Consider the following 14,989-nt stretch of genomic DNA (forward strand, 5'->3'; position numbering starts at 1 on the left):
GGAAGAAACTGAGGCCAACACAAGAAGATCCAATATGAAGGGTTTATTCAGGCTCCCGGGTGAGGTTCTGTGGTCCGACAGGAGGGGCTGGAGAAGTTTCATGGACTCCTCTCAGACGTGCGGTTTTATAGGGAGTGAAGGAGCTCGATTGGTTGTGGGAGAGCAGGACTACTATTGGATAAGGTTACAAGCCTTTGTTTGCATACAGGACTTGGCTGCTATTGGTTAGAATTACTCGGCTGCTATTGGCTAGAAAGACTTGGCTGCTATTGGCTAGAAGGACTTGGCTGCTATTGGCTAGAATCACAAGACCCCGCTTGCATACTGGGTTCTTTAAGGGAAGGCCAGGCTGTGCAAGAAGGGGAGAAGGGAACATGCCCGAGCATGTCCGAGCTTTTGGAAAAAAGAGGGGGGCGGGGTGTGCGTCCGAGTTCCCAGTGAGGCAACTGGCCTTACACTATGAACCAGGAGCTTTCCCTTCGTGATCTCTTTTCATTTTCACAACAGCCTTATTTGCAAAATATTACTATTACCACCTTTTTTTTGAGACAGAGTTTTGCCCTGTCGCCCAGGGTGGAGTGCAGTGACACTATCTTGGCTCACTGCAACCTCTGCCTTCCAGGTTCAAGCAATTCTCCTGCCTCCATCACCCAAGTAGCTGGGACTACAGGTGCCTGCCACGATGCCTGACTAATTTTTGTATTTTTAATAGAGACGTGGTTTCATCATGTTGAAAGTCTGGTCTCAAACTCCTAACCTCACGTGATCCACCTGCCTCAGCCTCCCAAAGTGCTGGGATTACAGGTGTGAACCACCCCACCCAGCCCTATTACCATCTTAAAGCTGAAGAAACAGGGTCAGAGAAGTTAAGAAATGTACCTAAAGTTTCACAGCTAGCTAGGGTGTGTGGCAAGGCTAGGCTCCAAACTCGTCTGTTTGACTTCTAAGCTGGTACCCTCTCCATGATGCCATGCTGCTCCAGGCTTTGCCATCCCCTAAATGAAATTAAGAACATCTAGTTCTCTTTTTTCTGAGTGAATGTTCACCAAATCAGCTCTCCAGAGACCTTGAGGCAATTGGGGACAGACACTCTGTGCAAGAGGCCCTAGAGTAAAGTTATACCCCCAACGTGAGACATAAATAAGCCTTTGGATTACGCATCAGTGTGTTATTATGAGTAACCTGGAATGTGCTTGCCTCTGCCTGCTGTGCTTGACCTTCCAGGGTGCAGAAGCACAAGAGGCAAGGAGAAGGAACACAGTATGGGTGGGGAATAGTGGGCAGGGTACTGTAGCCAAGGAAGACAGGAGCTGCTGGGTAAGAGGTCTTCTGTATCCTCAGCCTTGGGCACTGGTCTCCATGTTCAGTGGATTCTGCCTCCTAAACAACACTTCTCCCTGCCCCCCACCCCATAATTTTACAGTGAACATTTTGCTGGATTTGCTTTATTACATATTCACCCATCAATCCATCTTGCATTTCAAAGCGAGGTACAGACATCAGCACACTCCATCCCCAAACACTTCAGTAGTCATAACTAGGAGTCACTAATTATCTTTGGCTTGTCCTCTGCCCTCCCCGCCACTGCCATAGCCTTCTGCATATTCTCTAGACCATCAGAACAGCCTCCACATTGATCCCTCTGCTGCCAGTCTCACCACCTCCTACCCTCTGCGGCATCTCAGAGGGAGCTCTTAGGAACACAGACCTGATACTGTGACTCTCCCAGTTAAGACCCTCCAGTGACTCCCCATTGTCTGATAGGACACTGTCCCACTTTTTAAACTGGAGGCCCAGGGGCCATTATGCTGACATCTGCAGCCTCATTCCTTGTTAATCGCCACTGGGCTCAACCATACCAAGTTACTATTTACAGGCCCTATCTTAAGACATGCTGGGGTTTGCTCTTTGTTGGAATCCCCCCTCCCTCGGTCTTTGAATGGGGGCTATTTTCTTCTTCCTTCCTCCTTCCTTGCCTATTAAACCTTTTGCTCCTTAAAACCATTAAAAGAAAAAAAAAGACTCCATGCTGATCTCTCTGCTTGGAATGCTCTTCCCTTATTTTTGATCTAGCTAAATCTTATTTACCTTTCAAGACTGAGCTCAGGTGATACCTCCTTCTTGGAAGCCATCCCAGACCCTCTTTTCCCAGGCTGGGACACTCCTCTGTGCTCCCAAAGTACCCTATGCTTATCGCCAACGATGTATAATTTCTATTATTTTAAATTTGTAAAGTTTTGTTTTCTGGCTCATAATGTGGTCTATCTTGGTAAATGTGTCACATGTACTTGAGAAGAATATGTACTCTGCAGTTGCTGAGTGGAAGGTTTTATACATGTCAGTTGGATCCTGTTGGCCGATGGTGCTGTTGAGTTCTTTGACATCCTTTGTAAATTTATATTTGTTGTTTTTAGTTTATTCATTTGGCCATTTTGCCTTTTAAAAAATTATTATCATTATTATTATTTTTTTTGGTATATAACATACTTTTAATTTTGGTATAAAAGTTACAAGACAAAAGTATAAAAATAACTGACTATAAAATATGCTAATGGTACATAATATAAAACATGTAAAAGAAAATAAAGTCCATTTTATCAGAAAAAAATATTGTAACAATGTATCTTAAGCTGCTAACAATTTAACTTCAATTGCATACAAAATATCTACTCTTATTATCATTATTATTATTATTTTGAGACGGTCTTGCTATGTTGCCCAGGCTGAAGTGCAATGGCACGATCTTGACTCACTGCAACTTCCACCTCCTGGGTTCAAGTGATTCTCCTGCCTTAGTCTCCCCATTAGCTGGGACTACAGGTGTGCTGCACCACGCCTAGCTAATTTTTTGCATTTTTAGTAGAGACCGGGTTTCACCATGTTGCCTAGGCTAATCTCAAACTCCTGAGCTCAGGCAATTCGCCCAACTTGGCCTTCCAAAGTGCTAGGATTACAGCCATGAGCCACTGAGCCTGGCCTAAAAAATTATTTTTTAATTGACACGTAATAATTGCACATATTATGGGGTACAGTGTGAAATTTCTATACCTGTATACTATGTATAACGATCAAATCAGGTAATTAGCATATCTATCACCTCAAACATTTATTATTTCTTTGTGTTGGGAATGTTCAAAATCTTCTCTTGTAGCTATTTGAAAATACACAATAAATTGTTGTTTATTATAGTCACTCTATAATGCTATAGAACACTAGAACTTATTCTTCCTATCTAGCTATACTTCAGTATCTGTTAACCAAACTCTGCCTTGCTAAATTTCTGTCTACTTATTTCATTAGTTGTTAACAGAGGGGTATTAAAATCCCCAAATGTAATTGTAGATTTGCCTGTTTCTCCTTTCAGCGATATCAGTTTTTACTTTGGATAATTTGAAGCTGTGTTATTAAGCACACAAATGTTTAGGATTGCTATATTCTCTTGATGGATTGACCATTTGATCATTTTGAAATCATTTTCTTGATCCCTGGTGATATTTGCTCTGAAATCCACTTTGTTATTAACTTAGGCATTCCAGCTTTTTCTTTTTTTTGAGACTCTGGCTCTGTTGCCCAGGCTGGAGTGCAGTGGCAGAATCACAACTTACTGCAACCTCTGCCTCAAGCTGTCCTCCCACTTCAGCCTCCTGAGTAGTTGGGACTACAGGTGCATGCCACCATGCCAGGCTAGGCTATTTTTTTTTTTTTTTTTTGCATTTTTGGTAGAGACGGTGTTTCATCATGTTGCCCAGGCTGACTTTGGACTCTTGAGCTCAAGTGATCCACTTGCCTTGGCCTCCCAAAGTGCTGGAATTACAGGCATGAGTCACTGACACCCAGCCCCAGCTTTCTTTTGATTCGTGTTAGCATGGTAAATATTTTCCCATCTTTTTACTTTTAACCTATTTGTGTCATTATACCAAAGTGAGGGCTTTTTTTCAGGGAGCATATAGTTGAGTCCTGGGCTTTTCCTTTTTTTAAAAAAAAAAAATTATTTTGTTTATTTATTTATTTATTTTGAGATGGAATGTCGCTCTGTTGCCCGGGCTGGAGTGCAGTGTGGCACGATCTCAGCTCACCACAACCTCTGCCTCCCGGGTTAAAGCAATTCTCCTGCCTCAGCCTCCCGAGTAGCTTGGATTACAGGCATGCGCCACCACGTCTGGCTAATTTTTGTATTTTTAGTAGAGACGGAGTTTCTCCATGTGGGCCAGGATAGTCTCAAACTCCCGACCTCAGGTGATCTGCCCGCCTCAGCCTCCCAAAGTGCTGAGATTACAGACATGAGCCACCGTGCATGGCCCATTTTGTTTATTCTTTTTTTTTTTTTTTTTTAAACAGTCTCACTCTGTCACCCAGGCCGGATGCAGTGGTGTGATCATAGCTCACTACAGCCTCGAACCCCTGGGCTCTGGTTATCCTCTGGCATCAGCATCTCAAGTATTTAGGACTACAGGCATGCACCACTACACCTGACTAATTTTTTAAACTTTTTTTGTAGAGATGGAGTCTCGCTCTGTTGCCCAGGCTGATTTTGAACTCCTGGGCTCAAGTGATCCTCCCATCTTAGCCTCCCAAAGTGCTGGGATTATAGGCATGAGCTACTGTACCCTGCCCTCTGTATTTTTTCTACTCAATTTGACAGTCTTTCCCTTTGGATTGGGAGTGTTTAGACGATTTGCATTTAATGTGATTATTGATATGGTTAGATTTAAATCTACCATCTTTCTATATGCTTTCTCTTTGTTCCATCTGTTCTTTGTTCCATTTTGCTCTTTGTTTGCCTTCTTTTGGATTGAATTTCTTTCTTCTTCTTTTTTTTTAATATAGAGATGGGATCTTGTTTTATTGCCCAGGTTGGAATGCAGTTGTGAAATCATAGCTCATTGCAGCCTCAACCTCCTGGGCTCAAAGGATCTTCCCACCTTGCCCTCCTGAGTAGCTGAGACTACAGGCATATACCACCACTCCCTGCTAATTTTTAAGTTTTTCATAGAGATGGGGTCTTGCTATGTTGCCCAGGCTGGTCTCAAACTCCTAGCCTCAAGCAATCATCCCACCTTGGCCTCCCAAGGTGCTAGGATTACAAGCGTGAGCCATCATGCCTGGCCAAGTATTTTTATGATTCATTTTTATCTCCATTGTTGGCTATTGTCCATAACTCTTTTTTGTGTTATTGTAGAGGTTGCTTTAGGGTTTATAGTACAAATGTTTAACTTGGCCAGGTGCAATGGCTCATTCCTGAAATCTCAGCAGTTTGGGAGGCTGAGGTGGGCATATCACTTGAGGTCAGGAGTTCAAGACCAGCCTGGCCAACATGATGAAACCCCATCTCTATGAAAAATACAAAAAATTAGCCGGGCATGGTGATGTGCGCCTGTAATCCCAGCTACTCAGGAGGCTGAAGTGGGAGAATCACTGGAACCCAGGAGGCAGAGGTTACAGTGAACTGAGATCGTGCCATCATGCCATTTCACTCCAGCCTGGGAGACACAGTGAGACTGCGTCTCAAAAATAAATAAATACATAAATAAATAAATAAAATGAATGTTTAACTTTTCATATTATACATTCAAATGATATACCACTTCACCTACAGCATGGGAACCTTACAATGGTATACTTCCATTTCTCTCCTCTGGCCTTTGTGTTATTGTTGTTATATATTTTACTTATCTATGTCATAAACCTCACAATATATTGTCATTTTTGCTTTAAATAGTCCATTATCTTTTTCATTTTAAACATTCTTATTTTAAAATAATTATAGATTAACAGGAAGTTATAAAATAGTACAGAGAGGTTCTGGGTATCTTTCACCCAGTTCCCCCAGATGGTTACAAAACCAGGACACTGACAATGACATAATGTGTGTGTATGGTTTTATGTCATTTGATGCCCTATGCAGGTTCATGGAACTACCATCAATATACAAAACTGAGGCAGGAGAATAGGGTCTGGAAGCAGGGAACCTAAGGACAATTCACACTGACTTCCTAGAACAAAGTCAAAAGGAAAACCACAACTTTCCATGCCCAAGTAATAAAAGGACCAGAAACTACTCTCTTTGCAACATGCCCCCTTTTCTGGGTGGCAGATGGAAAACTGAAAGTACCTCTAATTGGTTGCTTTCTACAACCAATTGGATATTTGCATAGAAGTGTAACTTTATAACTTCACTTTAGCCTCTGATTTTGGACCACTACTTACTTCATTTGCATGGGGTGAACACCAAGTGGCCAATGAGAAACCTCTAGGAGGTATTTGGACCCCAGAAGATTCTATAACCGGGCTCTTGAGCCCCTATGCTCAGGGCCTGCTCCCACCCTGTGGAGTGTACTTTTATTTTCAATAAATCTCTGCTTTTGTTGCTTTATTCTTTTCTTGCTTTGTGTATTTTGTCCAATTCTTTGTTCAAAATGCCAAGAACTTGGACACCCTCCACCAGTAACACACCTATCCCCTCATCCTCATCTCTAACCCCTAGAAATAACTAATCTGTTCTCCATCTCCATAATTTTGTCACTTTAAGAATATTATATAAATGGAATTATGCAGTATGATACCTTTTGAGATTGCCCTTTTTCACTCAGCATGATTCCTTTGAGATCTATCCAAGTTGTTTCACATATTAATATTTCATTCTGTAGTATCCTGTGGTATGGATGTACCACAGTTTGTTTAGCCCCTCACCTATTAAGGGACAGTTTGGTTATTTCCATTTTTTTTGCTATTGCAAATTAGAGTGCAATGAACACTCATGTATAGGTTTTTGTGTGGACACGTTGATATTCACTTGGGGTGGTTGGAAAAATATTATGGAAAATATTTAGGGAAAGTTATAGATTATAACTTCAAACCTTTTGGAAGGCTGAAAGGTTTTATAGGGGCAGGCCACAGGTCTATTAAGTTAGGGAGAAGATAGGGACGATAAGAGGCTTTTCCCAGTTTAAGTCTGTTTACCCCACATCCCTTTGTCTCTACTCTGTTTACTCAAGTAAACCTTGTGCTGGATGACCGTCTCAGAGGGAGATCAAAGGGGAATTACCTGCTAATAGTGTCTACTCTGGGCTCAGAACCTAAAGCTTTAATCATTCGTAAAACCACTCTTTTAATCATGTTAATTATCCACAAGTGTGTTAACTTAGAACTTCTGTTGTAAAATCTTGACGGAATAAATGTGTGGATGGGCAGAGGGTCTTGGTCGATTGGTTGCATTTTGCCCTCTGAAAGCAGCCAATGGCCATCCCTAGCCCACTTGTATCACTGTAATGGTGTGAGAGTCCATTCATTCATTTGTTGTTGAGTCAGGGTGTGTAGGCCAGACTTCCACAGGTGGTGACTGAAGTCTCAGACACAAACTTTTATTTTATGTATTTATTTATTTTATTTTGAGATGAAGTCTCACTCTATTGCCCAGGTTGGAGTGCAGTACTGCAATCTTGGCTCACTGCAACCTCCCCATCCTGGGTTCAAGTGATTCACCTACCTTAGCCTCCTGAGTAGCTGGGATTACAGGAGCGCACCACCAAGCCCGGCTAATTTTTGTATTTTTAGTAGAGATAGGGTGTCACCACGTTGGCCAAGCTGGTCTCAAACTCCTGATCTCAAATGATCCATCTGTCTTGGCCTTTAAAAGTGCTGGAATTACAGGCATGAGCCACTGCACATGGCCCATAAATTTTTATTTACTGGACTAATTAACCAGGAGTGGAATTGCTGGGTCATACAGTTAAGTGTATGTTTGGTTTTTAAAGAAAATGCTGAATTATTTTCCAGAGTGGCTGTACCATTTTGCATTCCCACCAAAATTGTGTGAGTGATCTATTTCTCTGCATTTTTATCAGCATTTAGTATTGTCACTATGTCACTATATATTTTTTTTTTATTGCATTTTAGGTTTTGGGGTACATGTGAAAAACATGCAAAGTTGTTGCATAGGTGCATTCATGGCAGTGTGATTTGCTGCCTCCCTCCCCCTCACCCATATCTGGCATTTCTCCCCTTGCTATCCCTCCCCAACTCCCCCCCCCCGCTGTCCCCCCCCACTCTCCCGCAACAGACCCCCGTGTATAGTGCTCCCCTCCCTGTGTCCATGTGTTCTCCTTGTTCAACACCCTCCTATGAGTGAGAACATGTGGTGTTTGGTTTTGTGTTCTTGTGTCAGTTTGCTGAGAATGATGGTTTCCAGGTTCATCCATGTCCCTACAAAGGACGCGAACTCCTCGTTTTTAATGGCTGCACAATATTCCATGGTGTATATGTGCCACATTTTTCCTGTCCAGTCTATCATCGATGGGCATTTGGGTTGGTTCCAGGTCTTTGCTATTGTAAACTGTGCTGCAATGAACATTCGTGTGCATGTGTCCTTATAGTGAGACAAAGTATCACTCTGTCACCCAGGCTGGAGTGCAGTAGCGCTATCTTGGCTCACTGCCACCTCTGCACCCTGGGTTCAAGCAATTCTCCTGCCTCACCTTCCTGAGTAACTGGTACTACAGGGGCATGCCACCACGCCCAGCTAACTTTTGTGTTTTTAGTAGAGACGGGGTTTCACCATGTCTCAATGGCCAGGTGGCCAGGATAGTCTTCATCTCCTAACCTCGTGATTCTTCCGCCTTGGCCTCCCAAAGTTCTGAGATTGCAGGCATAAGCCACCACACCCAACTGGTATTGTCACCATTTTTAATTTTTGTTATTCTAATAGGTGTGTAGTAGTATCTCATTGTGTTCTTAATTTGCATTTTCTAATGACTAGTGCTGTTGAACATATTTTCATGTATTTATTTCCCATCTGTAGATAACATTGGTGAAATGTCCCTTCATGTTCTTTGCCTATTTTCAAATTGCATTTTAAAAATCATTGTCTTGGGTGGCTGCGCTGGCTCACGTCTTTAATGCCAGCACTTTGGGAGGCTGAGGCAGGTGGATCACTTGAGGTCAGGAGTTTGAGACCAGCCTGGCCAACATAGTGGAACCCCCACCCCCATCTCTACTTTTAAAAATAAAAGCAAAAAAATGCCTTTTAAGGTAATTGTAGATTCACATGCAGTTGTTAGAAATTATAATAGAGTCCATGTGTACCCCTTATCTAGTTTCACTCGATAAAACTTGCAAAACAATAGTACAGTATCACAAACAAGAAATTGACATTGATACAATCCATCTGTCTTATTCAGATTTCACCAGTTTTACATGCACTCAAATGTGTATTTGTGTATTAACTTGATGTAATTTTACCATGTTGTAGATTCATGTAACCTCCGTCACAGGCAAGATACAGAATAATCTCATTACAAGAATCCCTCATAATATTCTTTTATAGCCACAGCACCTCCCTCCTTCCCTCACTCCCTAATTTTTAACAACCACTAATGTTTCCCATTCTTGTAAATTTGTTATTCCAAGAATGTTATGGAATTATACAATACTGTAGTATTTTGTATGGAATCATACAATATGTAATCTTTTGAGATTGACCTTTTCGCTCTGCATAATTCTCTGGAGATTCATTCTAGTTGTTGTGTATATCAGCAGTTCATTCCTTTTTGTTACTGAGTACTTACTATTCCATGCTGTAGATGTGCCACAGTTTGTTTAAGCATTCACCTGTTAAAAAAAATTTGGGTTGTTTCTAGTTTTTGGCTATAAATCTGCTATAAACATTTATGTACAAGTTTTTGCATGAACATATTTTTGGCTGGGCATGGTGGCTCATGTCTATGATCCCAGCATTTTGGGAGGTCAAGTCAGGTAGATTGCTTGAGTCCAGGAGTTTGAAACTAGCCTGGGCAACATAGTGAGACCCCCGTCTCTACTAAAAAATAAAAAAATTATCTGGGAGTGGTCGTGCATGCCTGTAGTCCCAGCTACTTGGGGGCTGAGGTGGGAGAATCACTTGCACCCGGGAGGTAGAGGCTGCAGTGAGCTGTGATTGTGCCACTGCACTCAGCCTGAGTGACAGAGCAAGACCTTGTCTCAAAAAAAACCTCCCCAAACCGTAAGTTTTAATTTCTTTGGGTTAATATCCCAAGAGTGTAATTGCTGGGTTGTATGGTAATTGCATTTTTAGTTTTGAAAGAAACTGCCATTCTTTTTTCAGAGCTGCTGTACCAATTCACATTCCTACAAGTAATGTATGAGCGATCCAGTTTCTGCACCTACTTGCCAGCAGTTTGTGTTATCACAGTTTTTTGTTTTAACCATGTGGGTAGGTGTGTAGTAGTATCTCTATGGGTTTTCATTTGCATTTCCCTAATGCTTAATTGAAACGGGAAAAGTTCCCTAGTCCCCCTCTCAGGGCATGTAATGCGGGTGTGGCTTGCTTTTTCAGTGCCCCGCTTCTCAAACCTCTATGTGAGCACACAGATGGGCAGGCTGTGGGGCTCTGATCCCATAGCAGTGTCTAGGGGTGAGTGTTTACAGCTCCTGAAGCCCCAGTGGGCATGTTAAGGTTGTAGGGTGCTCTTTTAGTTTGCCATCTATAGGTGGCTTGTGTTAGCTAAATTAGACCTCCTTCCTTATTACAAGGACAGAGGGATTTCTGTATCCTAGGGTTTCTTGCCTTAGTGTACCAGAAGAATTGGATCACACATGGGCTTGGAGAATGAGTGTAGGGTTTTATTGAGTAGAAGTAGCTCTCAGCAGATGGGGGAGCCAGAAGGGAGATCGTTTTCCCCTGGAGTCCGGCTGCTCGGACTGAAGCTCTCCTCTGACACCCCCCTGCCCACCACCCACACCCCCCCACACCCCCCTCCCCCGCCAAACTCCACACCATTCTGCCAGTTGATGGCCGGCCGGTGTGCTCCTCTCCGATGCCCTCTCCACCACCAGTTGCTTGCGTCTTCTTCTGCCAATGTGCTCCTCTCGAAGTCTGGCTGCCTGTGTGTCTGCCCGCTAGGGTCTCGGCATTTCTATAGGCCCAGGATGGGGGCATGGCAGGCCAGGGTGGTCTTGGAAAATGCAATATTTGGGCAGGAAAGCAGGAGTGCCCGTCCTCACCTAGGTCAGTGGGGGTAGAGTCTTTTTCTACCCAGCACTACCCATCCCCCCTTCCATATCATTTAAAGGGACCATGCTCTTCCCTTCCCACCACTCCTGTATCTTAATGATATTGAATATCTTCTCATGTGTTTATTTTCCATCTATATGTCTTCTTCAGTGAAATAAATGTCATGTCTTTATCTAATTGAACTGTGTGTGTGTTTTTTTTTTACTGTCGAGTTTCAGAGTTCTTTATTCTAAAAATGAGTTCTTTGTCAGATATGAGGTTTGCAAATATTTTCTCCCAGTTTGTAAGCTTGTCTTTTCACTCTCTTAAGGGGGTATTTTGCAGAGGAAAAGTCTTTAATGTTTTTCCTTTATGAATCATGTTTATGATGTCGTGTCTAAGAACTCCTTATTAAGCCTTAGGTCTGAAGATATTTTTTACTATATTGTCTTCTAAAAGTTTTATAGCTTTGTATTTAAACCTATGATCCATCTAAGTTAATTTCTATATAAGGTATGAGATTTAGATCAATGTTTACTTATTTATTTATTTTTTGCCTATCATATTCAGTTGGTCCAGGATCACTTGTTAAAAAAAACTGTCCTTTCTAATTCTTTTTTTTTTAGACAGGGTCTCACTCTGTCACCCAGACTGGAGTGGAGTGGTGCGATCTGGGCACTGTAAGCTCTGCCTCCCAGGCTCAAGCAATCCTCCCACCTCAGCCTCCTGAGTAGCTGGAACTACAGGCACACACCACCACACCAGGCTAATTTTTTGTAAAGACGAGGTTTCGCCATGTTGCTCAGGCTGATCTAGAACTCCTGAGCTCAGGCAATCCACCCACTTCAGCCTCCCAAAGTGCTGGAATTACAGGCGCATGCCACCATACCAAGATAATTTTTGTATTTTTAGTAGAGATGGGGTTTCACCATGTTGGCCAGGCTGGTCTTGACCTCCTGACCTCAGGTGATCTGCCCAAAGTGCTGGGATTACAAGTGTGAGCCACCACACCTGGCCATGTCTTTGTCTATTAAGTCCAATGTCTGGACATCCTAAATTTATTTTTTTCTGTAAATGAGCCGTACTTTCTTGTTACTTTGTGTGCCTGTGTATTTTGGTTGAAAACTGCACATTTGAATGTGGCAACTCTGGAAATCAGATTGTTGCCCTTCCCCAGGGTTTGCTGTTTCGGGAGGCTGCAGTCATCCAATCATTTAGTGACTTTTCCTAAACTATTTTTTTAAAGACTTTATTCCTTGTCGTGTGGTCTCTGAAGTATCTGCTCTTTTAGCTTTTGTTCAGCCAGTATTTTTTTTTTTCAGATGAAGTCTCACTCTGTCGCCCAGACTGGAGTGCAGTGCAGTGATCTCGGCTCACTGCAACCTCCGCCTTCCAGGTTCAAGCGATTCTCCTGCCTCAGCCTCCTGAGTAGCTGGGATTACAGGTGTGCACCACCATGCCTGGCTAATTTTTTTTTTTTTGTATTTTTAGTAGAGACAGGGTTTCACCATGTTGGCCAGGATAGTCTCGATCTCTTGACCTTGTAATCCATCAGCCTTGGCCTCCCAAAGTGCTGGGATTACAGGCGTGAGCCACTACGCCCAGCCCTTTCGGGTAGTATTTTGATGGAAGTTTCCTTGAACACCAGGAACTAAAACAAGCATACAAACAAATAACTCCTGTCCTAGTGTTTGTGGAGCAGCTCTGTGCTGGCTCATTTCTTCAACACTTAGCCAGGCCATTTACCGCTCTGCCTTAGCCTTCACTTAACTGCTTGTACTGTGCTTAGAAATTAGCCAGAGGTGAAAGCTTAGGGTCTTCATAGGTCTTTTCTGAGCATGCATCCTGTCCTGAGCATGTGCATAGCTTTTTAAATCCCCCAGTATCAATGTAGGCATTTCTGAATGCCCTAATATCTCAAAGAAACTCTCTTCCCACCTTTTCCTCCAAGCTTTAGGGGTTTATTATATGTCTCAACCATAATCTTTTTTCCCCAGGAGTCTTCAGGTTTTTTACCTTACAAAGTTTCCACCTTGAGTATGTTTTGAGTGAGGCAAAATAGAAGCAAGCACCTTGCATCCATCCTTCAGGTAGTCCCCAGACAGTTTAGAACAGACAAACTCAATAATTTGTGCATAAGGCCTTTTCTGCTCCCTCTGGAACCAGGGTCCCAGTGGGAACATGGGCCATCATCTTCAAGACTACAACTTGAGCTCGAGAGTTAGTGTGGCAAGGGCAAAGCCACAATGCTTTCCTGCCATTTTAAAGTTGTTCTTTAAAAAGATTTGGCATGTGCTTGATTTCTGCAAACCTTTACTCATTTTCCAGAGTTCTGACAAAGTTGATTCTGACAGTTTTGTTGTTGTTGTTGAGGTTTCTGTGGCGGGACAGACATTTGGATCTGCCGTTTTGCTGACATCATTTCTCTAACTCTTTTATCATTAAGTAGTTTCCCTCTTTGTTCCTGGTAATTTTTTTTTTTTTTTTTTTGCTCTGAAGTCTTTATCTACTTTCAAGTTGACCAATTTTTTTTCTTTTGTAGTATCTAATCTGCTATTAGTTTCATCTAGAATATTTTTCATCTCAGTTATTTATAGAGTTCAATCTGGGTCTTTAAAAAGTATTTTTTATTTCTCTTCTTATTGAGCTTATTTTTTCCTCTACCTCCTTGTTTTTTGTTTGTTTGTTTGTTTGAGATGGAGTTTCACTGTCTCCCGGGCTGCATTGCAGTGATGCAATCTCGGCTCACTGCAACCTCCTCCTCTTGGGTTAAGCGATTCTTCTGCCTCAGCCACTGAGTAGCTGGGACTACAGGCTCCTGCCACCACTAACAGTAGCTGGGATTATAGGCATGCACCACCACTCCTGGCTAATTTTTTATGTTTTTAGTAGAGACAGGGTCTCATCATGTTGGCTAGGCTGGTCTCCAATGCCTGACCTCAAGTGATCCACCTGCTTCAGCCTCCCAAGGTGCTGAGATTAAAAGCGTCAGCCGCTGTGCCCGGTTCTTTCCTCTATCTTCTTGAACATATGGAGAATATTTATAATAGCAAATTTAACATCCTGTCTACTAAATATATCATCTATCTAGTTCTGTTTCTATTGATTGGTTTTTCTCCTTTTATGGTTTGTATTTTCCTGCATCTTTACATGACTTTTTGTATTAATTGAAAAAAAATCACTGCATAACAAACTGCAACAAGTGTAGCACCTTGGCTGCATTCTCTACGAAGAGCTGAAAACAGAGGTGTCAGCTGGCTGAGCTCTTATATGGAGACTCTGGGGAAGAATATGCTTCCAAACTCTTTCAGATTATTGATGGAATTCATTTCCTTGCACCTACAGAACTGAGGCTTCTTTTCCTGCTGGCTAACAGCCTTGGGCCACTGTCAGTTTCTCAATGCCACTTGCATTTCTTGACACTTGGTTGTTTCCATCTTCAAGTCATCAATGGTAGGTTAAATCCATCTCACATTTGGAATTTCTCTGGGTTCTTCCTCTGCTATAAGCCAGAAAAAATTTTTAAGGTCTCCATGTGATAAGATTGGGCATATGAGTATTATCTCTTTTTTGATAAATTCAGTCAACTGATTAGTCATCTGTTTGTTTGTTTTTTGGTTTTTTTTTTTGAGACGGAGTTTCTCTCTTGTTACCCAGGCTGGAGTGCAATGGCGCAATCTCGGCTCACCGCAACCTCCGCCTCCTGGGTTCAGGCAATTCTCCTGCCTTAGCCTCCCGAGTAGCTGGGATTACAGGCACGCGCCACCATGCCCAGCTAATTTTTTGTATTTTTAGTAGAGACGGGGTTTCACCATGTTGACCAGGATGGTCTCGATCTCTTGACCTCGTGATCCACCTGCCTCGGCCTCCCAAAGTGCTGGGATTACAGGCGTGAGCCACCGCGCCCGGCCTGTTTGTTTGTTTTTGAAACAGAGTCTTGCTCTTTAGCCCAGTCTGGGGAACAGTGGTGCTATCTCAGTTCACTGCAACCTCTATCTCCCA

Source organism: Aotus nancymaae, unplaced genomic scaffold (genome assembly GCF_030222135.1).
Source record: "Aotus nancymaae isolate 86718 unplaced genomic scaffold, 86718_ANA_hifiasm-v0.15.2.pri h1tg000081l, whole genome shotgun sequence".
Classification (NCBI taxonomy): Eukaryota; Metazoa; Chordata; class Mammalia; order Primates; family Aotidae; genus Aotus; species Aotus nancymaae.